Source organism: Phaenicophaeus curvirostris, chromosome 7 (genome assembly GCF_032191515.1).
Source record: "Phaenicophaeus curvirostris isolate KB17595 chromosome 7, BPBGC_Pcur_1.0, whole genome shotgun sequence".
NCBI lineage: Eukaryota > Metazoa > Chordata > Aves > Cuculiformes > Cuculidae > Phaenicophaeus > Phaenicophaeus curvirostris.
The window spans coordinates 861,702-887,652 of NC_091398.1; the positions used below are offsets into that span (position 1 = coordinate 861,702).

General features: G+C 42.4%; 2 protein-coding genes across 3 annotated transcripts in view; both read right to left on the reverse strand.

The window, feature by feature from the left end:
* DUSP19 (dual specificity phosphatase 19) overlaps positions 1-25,951 on the reverse strand; it is a 501,898-nt gene that overhangs the window by 178,995 nt on the left and 296,952 nt on the right. The gene's annotated exons all lie outside the window — the stretch shown is intronic.
* ZNF804A (zinc finger protein 804A) overlaps positions 1-25,951 on the reverse strand; it is a 138,908-nt gene that overhangs the window by 101,563 nt on the left and 11,394 nt on the right. The window lies entirely within an intron of this gene.

A 25,951-nucleotide genomic window follows, 5' to 3' on the forward strand; every position in this document is an offset into this window, starting at 1 on the left:
TCGAATGATTCATTGCTGAGAAGTTGCAAAAGATACAAGTCTATTTATACAGCACAAGCTATTATGTTACAAACTATTCTATTTAACATACATACGCAGAAAAACAGAGGTGAAAACCTACTTAAAAAGCTCTATGCTCCCAATGACAATGCTACAAAACTGACCGTGGCTTGGTCCCCACCACCAAACATGCTGGAGTGAAATACCAGAGAGTTCAGGATTGAGGGAAGACGAAGACAGGGAAAGAGAGAACAAGCAGCTGCTTCTTAACTGTCCTTCACAGAAGAGGATAATAGGATTTCAAGCAAATTACAGACCCCATTAATCTCAGCTCCCCACCTGACTAGATGAGAGACCACCATAAGAGCTAACAATAAACAAGAAGTTTCTGCTGTCCCAGGACCTGAGCATGGAGCAGGTGCCTCCAGCCCCCCTGGCGCTCAGTGGTGAGCAGAAATGGCACAAACCTCCAATTTCTGTCTCTCTTGATGCTCCATGTAAATGGCCAAGGATTTGACCCTAAACAAATAAAAAAGTGAATGCTGTATTATACAGTGGTAAAAGCCAAACCTCTCACAAAAAATCCCCCTGCAAAACAAGTAAAAAGCCCTCCACGTTTAAGAAAATAAAAGGGGGGGGTAACCATGTGTTATTAACAACAAAAAAAAAATGAAATCCAGACAATGCAGTCAGTGAAAATAATAGAAAAAGATATACAAAAGATCTGCTGCTGAGTTTCTACGGAGGATCCAAGCTCATGAGAGTGTCTCATCTTCTATGCATTTAAAAAACACTAAAAGAGTATTTTCAAAGGATACATACGTTCCATTAAAGGCATTTCCATAGTTCAGGAGGCACAATGTTAAACCCCACCAGGAGGGCAGCATGGTTTGCAACAATACAGAAGTTAGAAAACAACTGCAATAAAACTAATTCACCCAATCACAATTTCCCCGATTTGACATGAGTGCTTCAGGGAGGGGTTACCAATTTTATTCACTTCTACATCTACTAATAATCCCAAATTCATCTACACCAAACAGTTGGAAAGACATCTGTCCCAGAAAATCTCACTTTGGAACAGATCAGCCTTATCCGATTCATCATTTCTGCACTCTCAAGATGGGGCTGGAGGTACATAGTGCACCCTATGGTACCACATGTTTTAAAGAGAAGAGATATTCATTTTACATTTTTACCCTCGTCAAGGCCTTCCAAAGAAGCCAAGAAACAGCCCAGTTTCCAAAGGGTGTTTAATGACTTAAAGTATTATTGCTTTGTAAAATAAATAGTGACTAGAACATTGCTCCTGAGGTCACTGATAAGAGGTCATGGAAAATAAACATGGGAAGATAATACAGCCAACACTAAAGTCATCAAAGTGAGGAAGAAGAGATGGGAGGGGAAGCAAGTTTCAAGAGTCTGGCAAATCACTTGCCGAAAAAAACTTTGTTTGATGTATTTAGAGTCACTCTCTGGTAGAAATCGCTAAGCATCACTGCACTGAGAACACCAGGAGATGTGATTAATGAGGTCACCATCTACTGGAGAACTCCCGGCAGGAACCGAGGCGGAGGCTCCTGGTAGGAGAACTCGGGACCTGCCAGAAGCTGCAGGAGTCAGATGAATCAGATCATCACATAAATGTCAAAGCAGGGAAAAAGAAAGAAAAAAAGAAATCCCACAATGCGAAAGCCACCCTGTTTGGTGACTCACAATGTTAAACTACATTTTAATAGCCAGTGCCGCAGGATGTTTTAGTTGTATATTTTAAAGAAACTCTAAAGAACAACATCTATCACCTAAAAACGCAGCCCAGCTCTTCAGGAGAGCTCCCCACCACTAGATCACAAACCACTGTGCAGACAGACAATATCCATCCCTGAGACTGAGAGGCTGGTAATGGACGGAGACTTGTGAGAGGGCAGGACTTGTCTAATACCAAACAAAACAACATGAAAGCGATACAAAAAAAGAGACAAAAGACTTGTTATTATAAGTTAAAACATCTTCTTGGCAACAAAAAAAATACCTTTTCTTCCCCAACAGAGCACAGTGCTTTTCTTACTTTGCCAGTCTTATAACCAGTAGCCTGATCCAGACATTTTTAATTCTAAATCTTCCTACACTAGAAATGTCCAAACTTGATCAATACAGTTCTGGGATTATGGAAAATACCAAGTTTTCCTGAAAAAAAATATATTGCACTTGTGTCCCAGATCTTGCCTGCTGCCTTGAAAAAAGAAAGCAAATGAATACAGAGAAATACACTGTTTCCCTGCTTACTCAGAATAAGAAACAACCACCCTGGACATAAACAAAACGAAGCATCTCATCTGTGAAGGTACTGCTGGCACCTGCTCAGAGCATGAGGCACTGACTTGTCATGCAGAACAAATAAGGCTAAATGATGTCCACATGAACCTGGAATTTTACCTCTTCGGACTTCAACAAAAAAAACCCCAAAACCAAACAATAAAAGGCCTATTCCATGACACAGAATTACAATCATTAGGTGAGCCACCCTGCTATAAAATAATTTTAATATAATATGTCTAGCTCCTTCAAACTGTCTTTGTAGATGGTCTCCCAGTAAAATATTTTTTGCTGTGAAGTAATTTACCAAGAGCCAAATTGCCCTTCTCCTATTAGTTTCTCCTTTACCTGTTTTATTTTTGCCTTGACAATGTATTTTAAAGGCAGTAAAGCAGAAAGCAGTAAAAGAAGCAATAATGAAGGAAGAGACACACAAAGTGATCCTTAATGGATTGTCAGCTCATGAAGGCAATGCACAAGCTGGAACAAAACGAGTTCTATGCACAAAAGAAATCAATACTCATTGTAGCATTCTTCCTGCTACACTGCAATTTATCAGCCAAGCAGAATCCCGTCACATCTCATAGGCCTCAGAGAGCTCCCTGCTCTAGGAAGCACTATTTATTCTCCACGGGTTTCACCCCAGCCGAATCAGATCTGTGCATCGCACGAGCTTGCTGACTCTTAGAGGAGCAGACCAGGGCAGCTTCTTCAGCAGCCGAGACCAAGGATGTGCCTCTATAACAGGAGCTTGAGAGCCACGCAAGACACAGGACATCCCTGGAGTGCTCTCCGTCGCTCACATTGCTGCTAATGCCTCTTTAGTTACCAGGCTGGTATTTCCACAAGTAAATATACCATGACATTTATCTTAAAAAGAGGTACACGTACAAGCTACCCGAGGTTTGCGTCACACTGTTTTATAGTCAGCCAGTAAAACACGAAACACTTCCTTAAAAATGAATAAACAAAAGTGAACAAGGAACCATCCATATATTTACATTTATGAATCCAAACAGTTTGGAGGCTGTAAAGAACAATAATAATTCTGCCCTGGGCGAAACTCATAGTAATAACACTCCTACATCTAACCTTGAAATAAGTAAATACTTCCCAAGTCCTAAAATTTGTCCTCACTTATTCACCAGCCCTATTTATTAACATGAAAATTTTCAAATGCAATTCTAATTCAGAGGCATAAAGCGCTGCAAGCATAATGACGTGGCTGGAATAAATAAGGCTACAGAACCAAGTGACACAAAGGTCACAGCCGCACCATTTACCTAATGGAGCATATTTCTGCATTTCAGATCATCTGAAGTCTTTTAATGAAACATAATGGCATTAAATCAGATAACCTTCCTGTCAAAGATGTGCTCACATCAACTCAGTGCTGTAAGAAGCATCCTCAGTGCACCGATTAGCTTTATTAGGGTCCCAGTGTTGCCAGTAATTAGCAGGAACACAAACCAAGATGGAGTGGGAAGAAATCTTTTCCTGGAGAGAAATCACACTGAACCATTTGCTCTTCCTTGGGGCAGACTGGAAGACGCTCTGGAGAGACATTAGAGCAGCCCTCCAATACTTAAAGGGGGCCCCAGGAAAGCTCGGGGGGGCTCTTGATCAGGGAGGGCAGGGACAGGATGAGGGGAACGGTTTTCAGCTGAAAGAGGAGAGACTGAGATGAGATCTTAGGGAGAAATATTTTCCTGTGAGGGTGGGGAGGCCCTGGCCCAGGTTGCCCAGAGCAGGGGTGGCTGCCCCATCCCTGGAGGGGTTCAAGACCAGGCTGGATGGGGCTTGGAGCCCCTGATCCAGTGGGAGGTGTCCCTGCCCATGGCAGGGGTGGGACTGGATGGGCTTTGAGGTCCCTTTCAATCCAACCCATTCCATGATTCTACGATATTGGTTTTGAATTGCTCAGAGGTCCATCTATGAGCTCTCAGTCACTAGTTTGGAAATGATGCCCCCGGGAGGTTTCAGAGGGTCTATTCTCCATTCCTCCAGTCCACCTGGCCAGTATTTAAGATACTTTTGGCATAGGTACAGTAACTATGCTGCCCATTTCATGGCAGCTCAATAGGAAAAACCAGCAGAAAGGAAAAAAGCAGAACAAAACTGCAAGTAGAAATGCACCATTCTGTTTCATCAGCCTCCCCCACGCACACAGAGCACCCTGGATACTTGTCAGACAGTAAATCCTATGCAGTAAAGACAGGATCAGCCCTTGCAGACCTGCTCAGCTCCCTCACAAGGTAACATTGACTGCTCCCCCGGGGGAAAAAAAAAGTAATAATCTTAAAGGTAATCACTCAAAACATAGTCATTTCATGCTTGTGCATTGTCATTGGCACACAGGAAATCCCAGAAAGTATTAAAAAACGCCTCTCAAATGTGTTTTCAGACAAAATTCTGATGACAGTTTTCTTCTCCTTTTTATCAGCAACAACAGCACCAAACCCATGAAGCAGAACTGAAGTGAGGCTACACATTTTAAAGACTTTCCCCTGAGGAACAGGCATCTTCAAGAGCAAATCAGGTTTTCACTTGATATCTTGCCTCACGCTCTCAAAGGAAAAGAAGATTTTGGTCAGAAAACTTAAGAATCTGCTACCACAGACAGCAAACAATCTTGGGAAGATGCTGCCTGCTACTCTGGTAATCTTGGCCAATTTTTATTCTAGAAAATGTCCTGCCCATTGCAATGGAAGTAATCAGAGTAAACTATTAGTTCGTGCAGTTAAAGAACTAAAATCCAGGTCTCATCACCCAACACTTCTCAAACACAAACAAGACCACCACAAAATTGTCTGTTGAGCCTCTACCAGCTCAGGGGCCTTGGAGCATCACACGTTAGCATCAAGAAAGCTACAGAAATTAAACGTGAGTGTGTGACAGCATGAGTGAGAATGTGTATGAAAGATTATAATTAAGAGGAAAAACGCTTGGATAAATATTGTGAACTTAGTTACAAATTTACTTTTTTTTTTCTTTCCTTAAGAAGCTTCAATATAAAACGACAGCAGAGTGACTTCTTTTCCTAAATGGTCAGTATTTAGTATCGCTCCAAAGTACACAGAATCAGGAAGGATTTGCTTGGCAAAACAGTTAAACCTAATACACAAACCTAATAATGTAGTGGAGAGGGGGAAAAGAGGCCTGACGGTACCAAAACTCACCAGTATCTGCTGAGCTTCTCTGCAGAGAGTGAGCTATGAAAACCCCGAGAGCCTCTGACACAGACCTGTGAACCCTGATAAAAAGGAAATATCAAAATCAAATCATCATGGTCATGGGCACTGAGCATCGAAAACAGACAGCAAAGATCCCCTGACAAAACCCTCAAAAGAACTTCATGGAGGAACGTGCTGGAGCTCTAGATTTATTCCCGAGACGCTCATCTTAACAGTTATGCAATGAGCAGAGGGACATTTGGTAACAATATTCTTCTACTGATTTACACAGCAGCCTTTGTGTTGGTCTTGGAACCAGCTTGACTAAGAAATATCTCTCCACCCATCTGAAGTTTCTGCAGGCTTTTCCAGTTTCAGAGCACTCGTTGAAGGTGCCCAGCTGGAGCAGGGTAGGAGGCTGCAGCCAGAGTCACTCAAAAGCCACTGCCAGAACGACCATTTCCATGAGGATGTGTTCATTATAGGGCACTGCCCACCTACTGCTGGTGCACCTCCACACAAACAATTGAAACAATTAATTGGCAGAGTGGGGAAACAAGAGCCTCTCCCCTCAGGAGTCACTGGTTTCAAAAATAACCTTAAACCACCCATGCACCTCCTGATCCTCTCCTCACTCATCTCTATCACTCCCTCCTTTAAACCATCACGTCCTGTAAATACAAATTAACCCGAACCTTCACACACAATCCCATTGACCCATATCCACAACTCAGAGGAAAAAGAATTATGCAGTGCACTGACTATTTCTATGCCCTGTTCAAAGTCCACCAGGCAGCCTGCAGGGCACTGCTGAAGACTTAAGGCAGAGGAAGATTAAAGGTTAAAATGTGCTGCAATCTTTGTGTGAACAGACATCTTTCTGTCTGGTTATTTTCTCACTTAGCAGGAAGAATAAAGACCTTGGCCATCTGAGGGTAACTGCAGTTTACTGATAGTACTGTTTTTCAAGCAGCGAGGAAGGTTTTCTTTCAGCACTAGGTTTGAAGGACTTAACACACACAAAATAAAGGTTGTTATGCAGGTAGGCCTGCAAAAATACATATATTTGTGCAAACAGTTCAGGTACATGTACCTAAACTGTGGAGCTGAATGGTAAGAGTTGAGCAGAAAACCTGTATGTATTTAAAAAACAGACATAGTCATAAATGTGAACCTCTGTCCTTTCTGGGTACCCACAAGCACACACAGGGAACACAGATGAACCATCATCAACAGCCAAAGGATGTAGCCACTGGATAGAAAAAACATGCTTCAATGACATTACTTCAGGAAGAAAAAGCATAATAAAAAGGGATAACTCATCCCTACTCATTAAAAGATTTCCATCAGTCACTTTAAGGACAATATCATATCTGAACAATTTTTAATAGCCATAACTAGCTGCACCACTTCATAGAATCATGAACCTAATCCCCTGCACCTCCCACTGGATCAGGGGCTCCAAGCCCCATCCAACCTGCCCTTGAATACCTCCAGGGATGTTACGCACTTTTAGATAAAATACTAACCCTACTAATTTGTATGTATATTTTTTTAATTGACTTGAACGTAATCATTATTCCATCTCCACTGCAAAGCCTGGTAAAACTGCTGTGCATTCTCCATATTTTGAGTCCAAAGCCTGTCCACTATGCCAATCTAACACACAGGTTCCATCAGACATACACACAGACTGACAGCTGAAAAGGACTTCCATCCTGGAAAAAAAGCCGAGACGTATAATAAGTTGGGCCTCTTACCAAGACACGCAGAGATTAATTAGTTTATCTACATTACTACATGTTTTCTGTGTTTGCACTACATTTCTCAATGTTATAGCCAGATGCTTCAATTCCACTAGGTCAGGCTTTTTACTGGCTCCTGGCCACGTACACCATGTGTATGTACAAAAATCAGAACTTTATATATGGAAATATGAAATTGTCTGTCTTCTCAGCATGACAGGCCTGGACCAGAAGGCACCGTTTCAGGTCAGTGATAGACACAGCCGTACAGAGCAGAAAAACGTGCACAGGACTCCAGGTACCCAGTGTAGTGCTGCCTTCCCGACACAGAAAAACAAGGAATAAGGTTCTTTCCCTTTGGTTATCAGTGAAGTTTTATCGCAAAAGATACAGTTAGCCCTTCTTCAGATTCTCCAAGCATATCAAACTTTACACATGGATTTCCAGATTCATAGAATCATAGAATAACCAGGTTGGAAGAGACCCACCGGATCATCGAGTCCAACCATTCCCATCAATCACTAAACCACGTCCCTTAGCACCTCGTCCACCCGTGCCTTAAACCCCTCCAGGGAAGGTGACTCAACCACGTCCCTGGGCAGCCTCTGCCAGTTCCCAATGACCCTTTCTGTGAAAAATTTATTCCTAATGTCCAGCCTAAACCTCCCCTGGTGGAGCTTGAGGCCATTCCCTCTCGTCCTGTCCCCCGTCACTTGGGAGAAGAGGCCAGCACCCTCATTCTTACTCATTTCCACTCTTCATTGGACTTACTTACTCCTACTGCATGACCACATCTATAACCTAAAAAAACATCAGGGATCATGAAGTTTCCCAAAGGAATTATCACAGATTATAACAAAACCATCACCTTAATGAGATTTGTCACACAATATTTTAAATTAACTTGTTAGATCTACAGAGGATAACAATTACTTTAAAATGTAAGTGCCCAAACCTGAATTAGTTGTTAGATACATAATGAACTTTACCAATTCACATGTAAATCCCAGGCAGGAGGCTCAAGAGCCCTGAGTTTGCATATTTAAGCCAGAAAGTATATGTTGTAAAACACTTCACCTAAGCTTTTTTCTTTTCACATGTAATTATTTATTTTAAATTATTTAAATAATATTATAGAAGTCTTTCTCGTATTAAGGCATCTACTACACTGCAAAGAATTATTATCTGCTTTTGGCTCTTTTTGGGAAACAACATCCCCTTTATTCCATTAAAATCAGTTCTAAAAAGGTCAAAATAATTGATTAATCTCAAATAAACAAACAGCTCATCAGTTAGGCTAGCAGGATGTTAACACTGCATAGGAATAATAGAAATGATATATGCAACACTTGCTAATAGCTTGGCTCTTCCTCAGTTAGGTTTGGGATCTGATGAAGAGCACAAGGACTGGAAGGAGCCTTTGGATACCTCTGGAATCTGCAGCGATCTGCCACCTCCCAGGGTGCTGATGCCTCTGCTCCAAACTCAGTGGCACAGGAGCCCAGTGCAGTCACCAACAGAAGGGCTCTGAATTCATGAAAGCAATTTGAATCTGAGGGGGATCAAAATGAAGATTTCCTGCAATGGTTGCAGCTCCCTTCTAATGCCAGGTTACGGTGAGAAAACATCCTTCATTACATCAGAAAACCAAACAGGGGAGAAAGGGAGAACACATCTCGAAGTGCCATTGGTAGGTAAGCAGACCTGACTAATTTATTACGTGCATATTTGAAATGCTTTTAAAAATGGTATAAGAACACCAGAGACAGAGATGCCGACAGGAGCCTCAGCCGGTAGCACATTTCTACTTTACCTTTTTTGCCTCTTCCTACCCACCGACCCAAGCAGTTTGTAACTGCTACTTAATCCACATCAGAAGATGCACAAAACTGAGTTTGTCTCAAAAGGAACCACAAAAGCAATCAAGCTCAGTTGCTGGTCTCCTGGAGCATTCCACAGCTATAACACCAGGGACTTGAGCCTGGAGCTCACACAACCTACGCTTGCCGACTGCTGCCCCGGTGTGGTGTATGCTCTAACAAACACAAGTAGCTGGATTACAGAGATAAATGATCCTGCTTCATAGTTCTCTCATATGCTTTCAGTCCTTTGGGTTTCCCTTTAAGTCTCTGTGTAAGTACAATGGAACAGTGTGCTCACCAAGGATTGCTATGTGTCAGATTTCCTCTCCTCTGAAAAAGAACCACTCAAACACACACTGCATTTCCTTCCCAATTCAACTGTTCATTTATTTTACCTCTGCTTTACCAAGCCAGACACACAACCAGCTTTACAACCCCTCAAACCAAGAACTTGGGAAAAGCAGACTTACACAAGAGAAGAAAAAATGTCAACTGTAGGAAGTTCAGGGGAACAAGCAAACACTGGAGAGGAAAGGAGAACGCCGGTCCAAGGCTGAGTCCAAGCTGCTTTCACCAGCCACGGAGACAAAACAACATCTAACGCTTGTTCAAACAGTCACCAGAGACCACGAGGAATGAGGAACCAGAACCTCCCGCTGAACTGCATCCTGGTTTATGTGTCAGTTTCTACTTTAAACACGAGACTAAAACAAATACACCAAATTTTAAATAATAAAACAAAACAAGTATGCTAAACCATACTATGAAATAATCACTCTAGGCTGCTCCAAGTTCTAGTGTTGATAACAACAAAAAGTTAAGTACAGTTCAACTGAAATTCCTTGGGAATTAAGGCCATTACTACATTGTCCTAATATCCACCAGCTACGCTGCTGGGGCTGTTCTCAGGTGGGGTTCCCTCTCTTTGTCTCTAATCCAACTGCTTCACAGAACTCAAAGCATTCATAAGAACTCATTGAACAAGACTGCAAAAGTTATCACAACTGGAAGCATATCAGGTATGGACATAGAATCAGAGTAACTATGGATCTCCAACACAAAAATTTTTCCCATCTCCCAGAAAAATCCACACTTCTTACGATTTCATCCCATTAGACAGTTGGCCATAGTACAGATGCAGATGATAACATGAGCCCTCAAGGAATAAGCTCGTATTTCCAACCTTCTTCCGCTTCTCAGATATCAACCCTCTACTTTATTCCCTCTCGTACTCAATCAAGGGTGGCACCGCAGACCCCATCCAAAGTGGACATCCAAGGTTACGTTCACACGTGTTTATTCTACCAGACGGCTGCTGGAGCTCAAGGCAGGGTTAGGTCAGATATGAAGACATACATGAAATAGATTTTATGCTGGCTTCGTGCTGTTGGCAGGCCAGCCAGCAGCAGCTCTAGGCTGCATGTGGTTCAGCATAAAATCTGCTAGCCAATGCTACCCTTCCACATTCAAACAAGGAGCAAGAGACATTTTTAAGCCCGGCAGCGAGCTCAAAGGAAGGCTATCTAAACCAGAGGGAGAGAGAACTATGCCATGCTCCAGCCAACAGCAAAGTTCTGTTCTCTATTTATTTCCTCAAAGCTGACTAATGCTTATCTTTCCCTGGACTGCAGAGGTCAGTCACCCAGCCCAGTGTTCATCCCCACTGTGCTCCAAAGATGTTGCATTTGCACAGACATGTCAATGCTCTTATAAAGTCTCTACACAGGCAGTCCAACCAGAATGGTTAGAGATTCTCTACAGCCTACTAAAAGCTTCCTATGAGGTGCACTGTGCCCATGCATTAATTATTTAGTCATAAAAGATGAGAAAATATAACACAAGAATCTGTTTTAAAGTTCTGTGTTACTGATAAGTAGAACTACGCTCACAACACGGGCTTCCTGGAACACTTAAATTTGCTAAGTGGACTTCTAAGATGATCTTACTTCCAGGCAAATTTCTTTGTGCATTATCAATAAGGTATTATAAATGTAAAATACTTGCTATTATCTAAACAATAATTAATGATTAAACTCTTCCATCCTCCACTGACCTTCACAAAACCCTTTTGATTTTATCTGTTGTTCTTTTCTTATGCTAATTCCCAAGGGAATACATGATGTTAAAAGGTGCAAAAACAGATTTTTTAATAGGAGCAAAGTGATGACCCTCTTGACTCAATTGCTGTGCCTGGAAAAGCCTGAGGTAAAATAATCTCTCCTGCTTATAATTACTGAGGGGCCTGGGGGGAGGGAGAACAGAAAGTGCTGTAATTGTAAACTGACGTACAGAAATGCCACACACCTTAAACTCCACATGTAGGAGCACACCAATTAAAGCAGAAGGAAAAACAAAACCTGCCAGCCAAGGACATGGGAGCAACCTGCAAACACCCAGACTGGCCAGACCAAGGCAATGTGCCCAGCAGAAAAGGAGAGCGAGGCTCACACCCAGACAAGCCTCCCTGCTGTCACGGTGAAAAAGGAAGATTCTCCACTTCTCCAGCCTAACTAGATCAGCATAAAGGAGCTGATGAGCTCTCATGCTTCCCATTACTTCCCTGTGTAAACATCCCATACCATGAATTGGACCATCTGGATGGGTTTGTATTGTTGGGGTTTGTGTTGGTTTTTTTCCTTTGGTTTGGGTTTTAGTTGATCAGTTGGTTTGGCTTTTGTTTTGTTTTGTATCTTTATTACTTTTTATTATCCTACCCCTAAAAACCACTGAGATTTGTGTTCCCATGGAACTACAGATGTAGATGTAGTGATGCAGTAGCCTGGGATACCCAGGCTGCAGACAGGTCAAGAGTTTGGGACCAAATTGCTAGGGAACATTTTCCCTTTCAACTCTAATGAACACTGAAACCACAGCTTAGCCACCAAGTACAATAATAACAATTTTATGACAGCTTTGCAGCTTTCAAGTCACCATAGAAATGGTAAATTTCTCTGTGTTTGGTTTTTACAGTAAAAGGCTTGCTTGGATACTCTATTGCTGTTCCAGGAGGCCAAAGAGACACAAGTATTTAGCAGCACTTCATACAGTCAGAGGAATCTCTGCCTCCTTTGCTGGGCACTTGCAGCCTCAACCCTGGGCATCTGGCTGCAGGGGATGCACCCAGAGCTGCTGATTGGGTCCTGGAAATTCCTGTTCTCACAAACAAACTCCTGGTATTTAACAGATACTGGAACCTTGTAGGAGGAGGAGATGCAAGGAAAATTAAGCTGGGATCTGTTCTTAAATATATCCTACTCCTTTCATATATCTGCGTGCCCCAATCAAGATTACAGTACAGGCAATTTGTGGAGAATATGAATATTCAGAATTATTTCAAAGCATTTAAAGACATTTTTAAAATCTCCTCTCACAGAATATTTGCATCTTTGAAATGGAATAGAGGAGAGAAGAGGGCAGCAGGGAAGAGTATTTATTATACATTTTTTCAAAAGATCATCAAAAAAATACAAAGCAACAAACTTAATTGAAGGAAAACTAATTATCTCCTCTGCTACTCCTCCCCCCCCCTTTTTTTTTCTTAACCCAATATCAAACAGACGTACGCAGGATATAGACTGAACTTATTGCATTTCAATTACAGACTTTTCTAGCTGAATCGCAAAAAACTGCAAGACGAAAGTATAAAAAAAAAAAACCTCCAGACTTTTAATAAACCACTTTTTGGCAAAGAAAATTCGATCAGCTCAAGGTTCTTCCAATGTCAAGCAACAACAATGCCGCAGCCCCCTCCTGCCCTGCCTCGGAGTCATCCGATTGCCGCTCCCTGCCAGGACGCGGCTAATGGCTATTTCCAGCCTTTGGCTTCCCACTCCCGCACCCAGCTGTGCTGAACCGCTCTTGTCCTTATGCTGTCTTTGAGTAAGAGCCAACTAATCTTGCTTGGATGTACCTGGCAAAAGCAAGCCCAGTCACAAGCCTTTTTCCATCAAAAGATAAAACTAGAAAGAGAGAAGGAGGATCGAGAGGGGAGAAAATACCCAAGTTCAGTACATCTACACCAAGTGGGAGAAAACGCTATGAGTGATCCCAGTTCCACCACCATGGTTTGAAATAGGCAGCGTTACCCACAGCTTTGCACTGGAAAAGGGCATTTACGCCCTTACCCAGTATTTACTGAAGCCAAAAAGAACTTGGAATCATTTGGGTTTGGTCTGTTTTTTAAAGAATGAGCAAGACCTGCAATTCAGCCTGAGTGATATTCTCAAAACTCAATACTTCCCCTCAGCCTTTTTCTACACCATTTCTTTGGAACTGACTGTTTCTACATACACCACCTTTAATCTTCACGTTCTTATCAAAATTTGCATACTATTCTTTTTACAGTACACATCTATTTGAAAACCACCTCCATCACATCTTTTCATGACTGAGAAAAGGCCATTAATTTTTTTCCCATAACTATACAGATATTATTTTTGATCAAATGAACAACAGTAAACGTTGGAGGTAAAATAAGGCAGGCAGTTGGTAGGGATTTGAAAAAGATCACTGCGTGCCCATACATTTTACTCAGCTTTTATTGAGCAATTTCTAGGTGGGCAGAACGCCAGCTGAACAGAAGGAGCCAGCGCAGGCAGGTAGCAGTCACCCCATTTAGGGCTATTATGTCCAGTTGTTAAGGGGAGCTGTCAGCTCAGGTTATACATCAGTAACGGCAGCAAAATGCACCACTACCAATCTGGCTGCCTTGTAATTTAAAATATGTACACATGAAAATACAAGCGACCTGCCCGCATCTCATTCTATAGGAAAATGTCATCATTTAAATTTCGTGCAAAATACTTCTATACCGAAAAAAAATATGCTTGGCCGCTCACTGTTTAACTTTGAAAAAAGTTAAGAGCCTCAAAGATGCCAGTTTTCTTTAGTTTTGTATAGAATTCATATAGATTCTATAGAATCAGAAAGATTGGAAAAGCATTCCAAGTTCAACCAGTCCAACCATCAGCCCAACACCCCCACGTCTACTAAACCATGTCTGAAAGTGCCACGTACGCACACTTTTAAACACCTCCAGGGATGGAGGCTCCACCATTTAATACTATAATGCATGAAAACATGAATATTCTAATAAGTATTGTAGCCTTTTATACACATCTCAGCATTTTGCTGCAGCCAGAGTGAGCAATAGTGTCCCTAAAGTTCATGCTGTACACATTTAATCATCTATTGCAAACATTTGCACGTTTCACATAATCAGGGGAAAAAAGTCTCATACAAACAGTCAACACTGAGAAAGAAGCTCCAGCGTTCAACTCAACAGGTATTCTGCCATCAACTTTGATGAGAAATCTTTATCATTCAGGTTACCAAAGTGAAGAACAGCGAGTCAAACCAGAATGCACACCAGAGAAAATGCACATCCCTCCTTCGGCTGCATAAGGAGCTCTGCAGACAACAGAAGCTTTGGCCACAACCCACACAAGACAGAGCAAGAGCAATCAATCCTTTTAGACACCCCAAGCTGCTCACCAGAGTCCCAGTCCCAAGGATACAGAGCAGACTGTCCACACCTCATTGATTTGTTAAATCTTTAAGATAAATCAGCTGTTTTCCCATGTCCTTCTAGATGTCTGGACCTAAGCAAGTTAATCTGAGAAGGCTGAAGAGAAATACCAAGTTATTTTGATGCAGTGATCATAGAATACTTAAATGCTGAACTTCCACAGCAAATTCTGCCTAGTATCACAGAAAAAAGCATTTAAGGTTTTAAGCATCTTTAAATAACTTCTCCAAATACTGTGCCCTGTTTTTCTGGCGTGGTTCATACAAGCCTAAATGGAAAGATTAGAAATTAAATTTATACAGTGTGAGAATCACAAGTTTTGTGCTGTGAACTTTGCTCAATAAAGTGAAATAGAAACTATAAACTAATTAAAGATACAATCAGTGACAGAATGCAGTGGGAGAGACAGAATGTATAGTTCCTCCTGCTGATGCTACTCCTAATGAAGCCAGAGGAACACAGTCGAAGGGGATCATGGATGGATGGACAGATATGGCACTGACGATGCCCTCAGATACTCAGGAAAAGCTTGAACTTTTCTTTCAAGCTTGGTTCTTGGGTGTTTATTTAGCTGGTATTTCCACTGATTGTAATGATAAGCAGGCCAATTAATTTCAAAGGACACATGAATATTCTGCTGTACAAAAAGAAAACCCAACAGCAAATATAAATTAACTTCATAAAAACATTATGGGCTTTCACAAACATTGCATCAACCTCTGCCATCCTTTCATCACTCACCTGGAAAAACAAACCTGCTTCTAGTTTGGCAGGAGTCCATCCACATGAGCAGATGTGTCTGCATTAGTACTTTAGTTCCCAAAGCGTTTGCCTCTGGACATCCCAACTGCTCCCATTTACTGTGTTTTGATTCACACCATGAAGAAGTCCTGGAGCACAGAGGTGAAACTGGGAGATGTACTTCAGGACTTGCCTAGTGTAATCCACCTTCTAATGGCCCTTCAGCTCACTGGAGCAGAGCAGAGCTAGCAGGGAGGAAAAGCCCTCAAGTCCATCCATTGCACACGCTGGGGGTTTGATGCTCTTGCTCTACAAATATGCGTCCCCTGTGCCTCCTTACTGGGATAAACAGGCATTACCAGCAACACGGGGAAAAAAATCTGTGCATCTGTGCAAGAGAAGAAGTTTGCATGCAAAACACAAAAATTTGTAATGTTTTGTTCTTGTCTTGCTTTATCACCTTATAAAACTGCAAAGAGTTAAGTACATCTAATCACACTTTCACACTGATTCTGGAAATAGCTCAGTCTACAATATATGCAGACATGGCCATATGTCTACACTATAAAGAAATCACACAAGAAGATGCATCTCTAGATTGATTCAGTTAGTGTAAATAAACATATACCACAAGCAGATCAGGGGCGTGACCGCAAACTAGATATATTCCATTCCCTAGACCCAAAGCATGTGTCTCAAAGCCACCTGAAGGTTAGTCACTGGGTTGGACCCTTACTGACGGCTTAACGTATATTTTGTTTTCTCCAAGAGGAACCTAGTTCACTTGTCCCAGGTGCAAATGCCACCGCTGCACTGTAAGGGGGAGGTGATGCACTTCCAAACCACAGCATCTCTCTGCAACGAATTGGAATGCAAGTACTGGCAAAAATGCTTTTACAGTACTAAAGCTACCTCAGTGCAGCTCCTGAGGCCCAAACAGACAACCCCAGCTTCCTGTAAGGTTGTGTGCATCAGCTGTCTTCACTCCTGCCCTTAGCTGTAAGCAGTGTAAGGCGATTCAAATTAGCTTAGCCCAGGAGGAAAGGAAAGCTAAGCTGAATTGATTTACTCATCATTTCTCAGGCTAAAAGCATGCTCAGATAACACAGGGTAATGTTTCTAAGTCAAGGTAATGTGATCATTCCTACATACCCGTGATTGACTTAACCATTCTCCAATTATTGCTAGAGGAGGCATAGCAGTTCTCCTCCGATTCCCAGCCTTGGCAGGGATCAGGGAAGGCCATGTGGAGACACGTAGAAACTTAAGCTATCTTCAGGTTATTCAGCAGGTCAGATACACACAAATATCCAAAGGCATATCCATATTAAACACATCAGCACAACCCTGTGATTCAATCACCACTGCCCAGTTATACAGACCACACCAGATACCTCATCTGTGGCGTATTTCATCAGTGGCAAAGACAGGCATGACCCTATTTTAAAAGCTGTCACTTACTGACAACTTGTAATATGTTGTTATGAACACTGCAAATGAGTGAGATAGACACAGTGCTTCAGGAAGAATGAGATGGGAACCACTGGTACGGGTCTTGGGCTGCCACACAAGACTTACCAAGTCTGATGATAAACAAATGCTTCCCAGACTAAAAATCTGGGCGGTGAGAGGATTGCGTGCATGTATCAATTTACCCTGGGATTAATTTCATTACCCCTCAAATGAAGGCAACATTTAAGAAAACAGAAAATCTACCACATACCTTAGGAAAATAAATGTAACAGTGAAAACAAACATTTATTAAAGGTTAAGGAAGCAAAACGTACACTACATCAGCAGGAATCTTTCCAAAACTCACACTTCTTGTTCATATAAAAAGAGTTAGGAATGCTATGGTAAAGTGCTAGAAAGGCTCATGATCCCGGTCTGCCTAAAGATTTGAACAGATTAAACTTTTCTAGTGAATGTAATACAGTGTAATGAAGCCAGTCCTCTTCGATATCTTTAAACAATTAATGTATCTTGGTATAAGCTGTATTTCCAGGTAGGTGGAAATAAGTATAGAAGCGGATCCAAGTACAAAATAATCAGGGTAAGTTTCTCCTAACAGTTGAGCATTGTGACATTAAAAGGCAGTGAAATTACTGCTTAAGAACTGCACAGCTTTCCCCTGAAAGACACTGGTCTTTAAACATTTCAGAAAGTTGCTTTCTCAGGTTTCCAGTGGCACTAAATATTTTTAAAGACATTACTTCCTCACTGAATGTCTTGTTAAGTGGCTTTTTTGAACAAGATAGCTGCTTTCCAGCCATTTAGCTTTCCAACGCACTCTGAATGTCAGCTTGATGAATGGCACATACAGGTACCCACCTCCTTACAGCCGCCCTTCTCCTCTATGTGTACACAGCCCAGCCGGCACACACATGTGCATGCAGAAGGAGCGTTAAATTACCATACAGGAGTTTATTAGAGTATTTGGTTATCATTGTCATTTGGAGAGACTGCTCTTGAGAAAGAAAAGCTGGAGAACACAGGAGGGAAACTGTTCAAGAAACTTCAATGAGGTTTGACGGTTAGGAGGAGTCAAAAGTTCACAATTGTGTTTTAAGCATTCCCTCTATGCCTTTAGAAAACACCAAGTTTAAGTAATATTAAATTTTCAGTATATGCTTTCTTCAAACCTTCTTGACTTTTTGACTCTATGAAGCTCACGAATACAAGGGAAAGGAGAGATTCCCAAGGTAGCTCATTACAAACCTAAGCAAAGCTACATGCTGCCACAGTTCTGGAGATCTGCTGAAGAAAAGGTGTTCAGGGCCAGGCTGGAATTGGTTTTGAGCACTCTGATCCAGCGGGAGGTGTCCTGCCCAAGGAAGGAGGTGGAACTGGATGGCTTTGAGGTCCCCGACAAACCGAACCATTCTATGAATCTATGATTCTATTACATGGCCAGAGCCACAGACTTCTTTAGGAAGTCCATCATTCTGCCAGTATGAACGCTGTCCTCCTCCAGCTACCAGCAGACGAACCCACCTCAGCATTACTAGCAATGCTATTGAAGCAATCCAGACCCGCTGTTACCAGCCAAATCCTCCTCCGGTTCCTCACACAGCCCCATTTCTTCAAAGTCACTTTTTCATTGCTTTTTTTACGTCTTTTTGTCATAAACAACAGCTCAGGCCTTTTTCTTACAGACCTGAAGGTGAATTCATGTCAGGTTAACTGTTCACCATCATAATGGACAGTTTAAAATAATAGATTTCAGTTCTGCTATTGACATCGTACAAGAAAAATCCAAAATCATTTCGAGACAATTTTACAAGATGTCTCTTTGGTTTTGTGCGAACACACCCTGCTTTCTAAAGTCTGCCTAGATACACCCTTCACCATGCTGTTCAAATGAAAGGAATAGTGACCCTAAAAATACGTGTTTTTATTTAATGTATATTTATGTGTGAGCACACACACATTTCTCCTGGTGTCACCGATGGCTTTTAGCAAATGAAATGGCAATAACCATGTATTTCGAAATACAAACTGCTGAGTTCAGTCTCGTCAGGCTTTAAGAGGATATTTCTCACTTGTAACTGCCCACAAGACCAAACAGGGAGGATTACATGCAGCAAAACAGAGAAGCATAAACCACTTTTAACTTATTCTCATTTGCGATATGTAAATATAAAAATTGTGTTTTTCCAACCAGCTAAATTGCAACAGCAATGGTATCATTACATCTGTACTAGAGCTAAGAAATTAATGAGCAAAGCAATTAAGACTGTATTTGAGATCTTATTCTTAAAAATAATCAAAAATGCTGCTTTACTTCTTACAAAAATAAGTCAAAACAAAAGCTCAGAGCCTGAATTCTCATTCTCTGATTGATCAAAGGCAGTTAATCCAGTTCTAAAATGGCATTCAGTTTTGAGAAAGAATTTGCAGAGGTTTGAGATACAAAATGGAACAAAGAGCAAAAATACAAATAAAGAAAGCAACGTTAGTGAGGTGCCGACAGAAGGAAACCTATGCAAACAAGGGCACGTGAGAAAGCAAAGCAAAGCACTGGACAGAGACACTAAAAAGGACAGACACTACAACCAAGGATTTGCATTTGACAAATCACCTTTTTAGGTATGGGTAGTGCAGTCACAGCCAGCCCCCACCCCTCCAAATGAGGGGTGAAAAAGAAATGGCATAGGGGGATAGGAAATGGCAGCAAGAAACATCAAATACTAAAGTTTACTGTATGGTCTTTAAAAAAAACCAAACCAAACCAAACCACTGTTGGCTGGCATCAATGAAAGTAATCACTGAAGCTGTTTATTTTCTTCAATTGTTTCTCAAATCCAGAGCTTTGCCACGAGAAGGATTGCTCACCAGACGAAGATAGCATCCCAGGATTTATTTCGTTTTAAATGTTCAGGCAAGCATATTAACCTGTCAGCATTGCATTTCAAAGCTTTCTCATGTTTTCTTTCCTTCCTTTCCTTGCTGAGCTCAGCACCCCAACCGGAGCAAAGGCAAGGGCCCCTGGTTGGCAGCACACCGGAGAGGTACCCACAGCTCCCCCAACACCAAATAATGTGAAATCTCAGTAAGGTACAGCCTGTACTTCTCTGCAGCCATGAAGGGTGAAAGAGAACAGGCAGATGTAAGAACTAATCCCATTAAAATAAAGTTAACAGTAAGGGTATTTCTCCAGCCTGGCAGTCTACGGCATCCCTGGGAAAGGGACACTGCAAAAGCAGAGCGCTTGGGCAGATTAAATAAACGCACAGCTCGACGGCTCTCATCTTTCGTTACAAGCAAAAATTAACTTAGGGGTACTGGGGACTAGCGTTTGTCTGCTGTGAAGCTCAACTTCATTCAATTTATGTCTGTCATTTTACAAATTCAGTCTATGAAGAAATGGCACTGGATGGTAAGCAACGAGAATGCAAATCTGGGCTGGATGGTACAGCTGAGAAAATTAACTTTGTCATTGCTTTCCAAAAGAACCCCTCAGTGGATGCAGATCTCCCCGCTAACCAGAAAAGGTGTGTTAGGAGAGTCAGCCAGAGTGGATGGGAGGTCAGAGAGATGCGACAGAAAGTGGATGTACCCATGGAGGAGAGGTTTGCTGGGAGCAGGACAATGACCAGACGCAAACCAAGCTAGACAGACTTTCCACGGATGGGAGAAAAAAGCCACACAGAAGGAGGGGAGCTGAGTACGGCAAAGGTTAAGAGATGAAGAGCTCAGAAGTAAAACTTACGTGTAGAAACACTTCATATTTATGTCTGTTCCTTCACAAGCTTAAAGACGAAAGATTGAGATGAGATCTTAGGCAGAAATGTTTTCCTGTGAGGGAGGGGAGGCCCAGGTTGCCCAGAGCAGTGGTGGCTGCCCCATCCCTGGAGGGGTTCAAGGCCAGGCTGGATGGGGCTTGGAGCCCCTGATCCAGTGGGAGGTGTCCCTGCCCATGGCAGTAGGGTTGGAATTAAATGATCTTTAAGGTCCCTTCCAACTCAAACCACTCTATGATTCTATGTTTCCTCTGCATTATTTGAAGTTAAGCTCATTTTGTCCTGACTAATTATGGTCCCTCCTTGATGGTTACATCCTTCAGATACTTGTGAGTTGGAAGAATCGCATTACTTGCATCTTCTCCAAGCTGGCATGCTTAGTCATCTCCCTCTTTCTTCATACGTCAGTTCCTCCGCTCTTGATTATACTGTGGCTTTGATTCTGAACTCACTCCAGGGTTTAACTGTGATCTACCAAAATGGTTCCTAGTAGTCCGTAGAAGAGGTGAAATTAGAAGAATTCTGTGGATGCTGCTAGCAATTCCGTGATGTTACAGATATTTGGGGGTGGATGGTGCAGCCTGTATTTACAGTGACATGTGCTTACTCTATACATAGTCTCACTAACATCACTGGAACCACTCACTTCATCCTGTTCTCATCACTTCCCCAATTCCCTCCTCCACGCCTCAAACTCCTTGCAGCAAATGCAGCATTTACCTGTGGGAGGAGCTTTTATTTTTCTGGGGTCTTTAGTTGTGCTATGACTTCTGCATTACCTCGAGTGTATCAGGTAGCATTTTCAAGTACTCAGGAAGGTGCATTGATCAGTCCCTGATTATAACACTTGTAAGAGAGATGTGTTTGTATTTTGTAAGAATAACGGGATCCTTGCCAGGGGCTGACAGATTTATTGCCTTCTGCACTATAAATTGCTCAAACTTGTATATGTGTGTATGCATTTATTATAGAATCACAGAATGGTTTGGGTCAGAAGGGATCTCAAAGCCCATCCAGTCCCACCCCTGCCATGGGCAGGGACACCTCCCATTGGATCTGGGGCTCCAAGCCCCATCCAGCCTGGCCTTGAACCCCTCCAGGGATGGGGCAGCCACCCCTGCTCTGGGCAGCCTGGGCCAGGGCCTCCACAGGAAACAGCTGCAGAGTAATAACGGCATCTGGAAACGCCTCCTGGCAGGAGAGTGCAACTCTGGGTATTTTAAAGCCCAGAGCGTCCTATATAGACGTGCACATTAGATCATCTTGCGTGTCTAGTCATGCTCCTACTGAATGGCTGCCAGCACAGGGGCCAGCCAAAGAGCCCATTCCCATTCTTTTTTTGATCTGAACGATGATGCCTCCTATTCCAAACTCAACTGCACAACACGTTTGTATGGAAATATAACTGTATTGATGGTTCACAGCTATTAATTTCAACGAAACTTTTGGAGTGATTACAACTAATAAACATGCTATTTCTAAGCCTCTGCAGTGACATTCTAACTCCAATAGACCATATGGTTTCAGGGTATTCATACTGCAGGGTGCTTCTTGGAGCCTGGTTGTACGTCAGCTGCGACCGAGGTGCACTGGGTACTCACGGGGCGTTTGGGTGGCTTGGGGGCGTGTGGCGGAACCTCTGCGCACCGCGGTCAGTCCCAATGCTGCTGTGAGCTGCCCGCCCCACCGCAGCTTCACCACCACCACAGTTAAAGGAAGCGCTTCCTCAGTTTAAGTCTTCTTTCCCAAGTCCAGTACCCAAATGAGTAATGGAAAGTCAGTGTTAATTGACAATGAATTAAATTAAGCCAAATTCCCTGTGTTGAGACTCCTTTGCCAGCACCAGGAGCAGATGCTTTTCCAGAGGTCATTATTTAATTTGCTAAAACCCCACTCACTTGCTAATAGCACTGAGCTCCACCGAGACCTCCTGTGCCATCAGGAAAGTCGTAGCTGCTCTAAGAACCAAGTAAACAAGAAATATTACTGAATAATACACATCACTGACTTCTTGCAGCGTCACTCCTGTTCTTTAGAGGAACGACAGGAGAATCTCTGAAGAGGAGGAGCACCAAGTATTTCTTCTTTATAGGTCATTGAAATAGTCATATTTTTTACTTCTTTTTCACTCTGTTCCCATGGAGTTATGTCAGGAGACAGAAGCACAGGCACATTAACCCTACTGTAATCCTGCCATTCACTTGAAAATGTGGCCTATTAGTAATTAATCTCAGAACTGGAGGTAATAATAGCACTCTCCACTCCGCCGATAGCACTGCTCATCCTGCATTTATGGCTTCTATGAGGACCCTTGATGGGGGAGGGAGAACCAGGGGAATGTGTTAGCTGCTGCAAAAATGAGATGGGAGCGACTGACTTTGTAACCTGCAATTCACCAAAAGCTTTCTCTTCATTTTGTCTGCAGTTCGACATATACTCTAAGAGAAAAAATGTCCATTTTTTTTTTCATCTCGATGTATACGTGTTAGATTCCTGAATGTTAACTGGATTATGAATGCCTGTTGAAAAGCAAAGGAAGCATAAAGATAACACATTTGCAGGGAAACAATCAAAGGAACAATTTCTTGTGCATCTCGCTGATGAAGAGATGAAGAAATAATGGATGAGTCACTTTGCATTATGATTCAAAATTCTCAAAATAGAAGAGATGAAAACACTGATTTCTGTGTGGGTCATATTCATGCAGGGGACTCTTTCTAAGAATCCAATTTGAACCTTAAAGAGTAGTCCTGCTTCTAATTAACTAAATCTGAGAATAAATCATTGTCTCTGAATTGCAATTACACAGATTGGTTACTGTAATTCAATTTGGCAGGTGTAAAATACAAGTGTAATCTCCTCTACCCTCCGCCCCACCCCCCATAGTCTTCAGAGACACTGAACTGGAGACATTTGATAATTTATTCCATATTGTAGCTTTCACATTTACTGTGCATCAAACTTCTGACAGATTTTAGAACGCAATTAGAGATGGGTCCAGGCACTCTAGCAACCAATTTGAAAAGAAACCCAGCATTCATCTCTTGGCTACGACAAGGTCAGTGTTAGTTACTACCTGGTCTGCAGCGTCCAGAGCACCTCAAAGCAAGCTCAGAATTTCTGCTCTGATGGGGATGGGGAAGAACATGCACAGTCTTCGTGTGGACAGATTTGCTCTATGGGGACTTCTCCAGGGCTGGTCTGCTCAGTCCCATGCAATTAATTGGAAACTGGCTGTATCACCGATCTATAGAATGGTTTGGGTTGGAAGGAAACTTAAGACGATCCAAGTCCAACCCTACTGCCATGGGCAGGGACACCTCCCACTGGATCAGGGGCTCCAAGCCCCATCCAGCCTGGCCTTGAACCCCTCCAGGGATGGGGCAGCCACCCCTGCTCTGGGCAACCTGGGCCAGGGCCTCCCCACCCTCACAGCAAAACATTTCTGCCTAAAATCCCATCTCAATCTCCCCTCTTTCACCTGAAAACCATTCCCTTTGTCCTGTCCCTGCCCTCCCTGATCAAGAGCCACTCAACAGCTTTCCCGCAGGACCCCCTTCAGTACTGAGAGCTGCTTCTAAGATCCCCCTGGAGCCTTCTCCTCTCCAGGCTAAATATCAAGTAGCCCCCTCTTGTAGAAAAAAGAGAGGCTGAGTCAATCTAAGAGCTTTGGCACTGCCTTCCCTTAGAAGCACATTTGCTCTACATAAATCATGGAGCGTAAGAAATTAGTGTAATGTCACGCTGCTATGTTAAACAATAGGTCTGAATATACAAAATAAATATTTAAAATATAAACTACTCTATATGATAATATATAAAGATTATACAATATACAGTGTGTGTATATATAATATAAACTATATAAATTGATCAAAACCAAACAAAATAATCCCATAAGCATATCACACCTACTGTATGAAAAGATGCAAAATACCTGATTGATTTCCTGGGAATACTCAGACTGGGAAGCATACACTGTCCATCCTGCAGCACGAGAGCTCTGGGGGCTGAAGAGGAAAAGCTCAATGGCTTGTTCCTTATTTTTCTCTCTTTGCAGTGATCTGCACCTCCAATAATGCAGGAACGCATCATACAATGCCTTTAGAAAATGCTCAGTGTGAGCATCTCTTGCCTCTGCATAAAGCTGTTTTAAGGACAACAAATCAATTCCCCTCTCGGCAGGGCTCCCGAGTACCTTTTAAAAGCCTTTCCAAAATTAAGGTTATATTCTCTAGCAATTTTTAATATGAAAAAGTGCAATCAATAAAATACTGCTGATAAGGCATATGATTTGTGGAGAGAGCAAGCTAAGTATGAATTCGTTTTGGACAAGTTCCGAGTCCATCATCTTTCTTAATTACAAATTGGGTCACTACAAAGCACATGACTCAGCTCGGGAATCCCTAAAAAGAACCTGTAAGTAGATTCAACAGTTGCATATGATTTATTTGTTACTCGGAGCTGAAATAAGCACTGTATTTCAGACCTCTGACAGATTAGGAGATCCTCAGGGAAAGCCAGTGCAGACACCACGCCTGCCAGCCATCCATCACCTGGGACAAGGTGAGCCACGAGCACCCAGTGGTCCCAAAGGGCCGCGAGTAGGACGTGACAGCGACATGCCCTACTCCCTGAAGAACCTCATCACACAAGATTAAATTAAAAGCTGCTGTCCTACAGATTGAACATGGAATCTTAATGTGACCAAGGCTGGATGGGACATTTAGTCCCACACCTTGCTTAAAGCACAGCCAAGCAGATTAAAGTTGTGCAGTTGAGCTTTTGAGCATCTCCAAGGATGGAGATCCCCCAGTCTCTCTGGCAAGCTCTCCCAGTGCTTGGCCACCTTCAGTTTCTACCTTTTTCCTTGTACCTGATCAGATTTCCCATATCCCAACTTGTGCCCCTTGCCTCTAACTGCACACCTCCAAGAGAAGCTGGAGCAAAACTTCTCCGAGTTTGTCCAATTTCTCAATGCAAGAACGTGAAAGAACAAGGCAGATACTGCCACAATGAATATGCTGACAGTGACAGGCAAATCTTTGTCCCAGAGCTACAGTTATTCTCCTTCTCCAGTTCTATCTTATCGTTAACCCCTGTAGTTGTCTGCTATCATTTTGTAAGTTTTCCTTTCCCCCATAGCTTCAGTATTTTCTTCACATACCTAGCTGCAGTGTCCCTTCAAGCACAAGTCCACTGGAAAACCTCCACTTTTTTTCTTTACCTCTCAGTTATTTATAAAGCTGGTCCACTCTGGGCACCCTCTGTCACACCTGCAGTTGCCAACACGATGCTACAGCCACCAGAACTCGGCAGAGCTTTTCTAATTACGCTGCCTTGA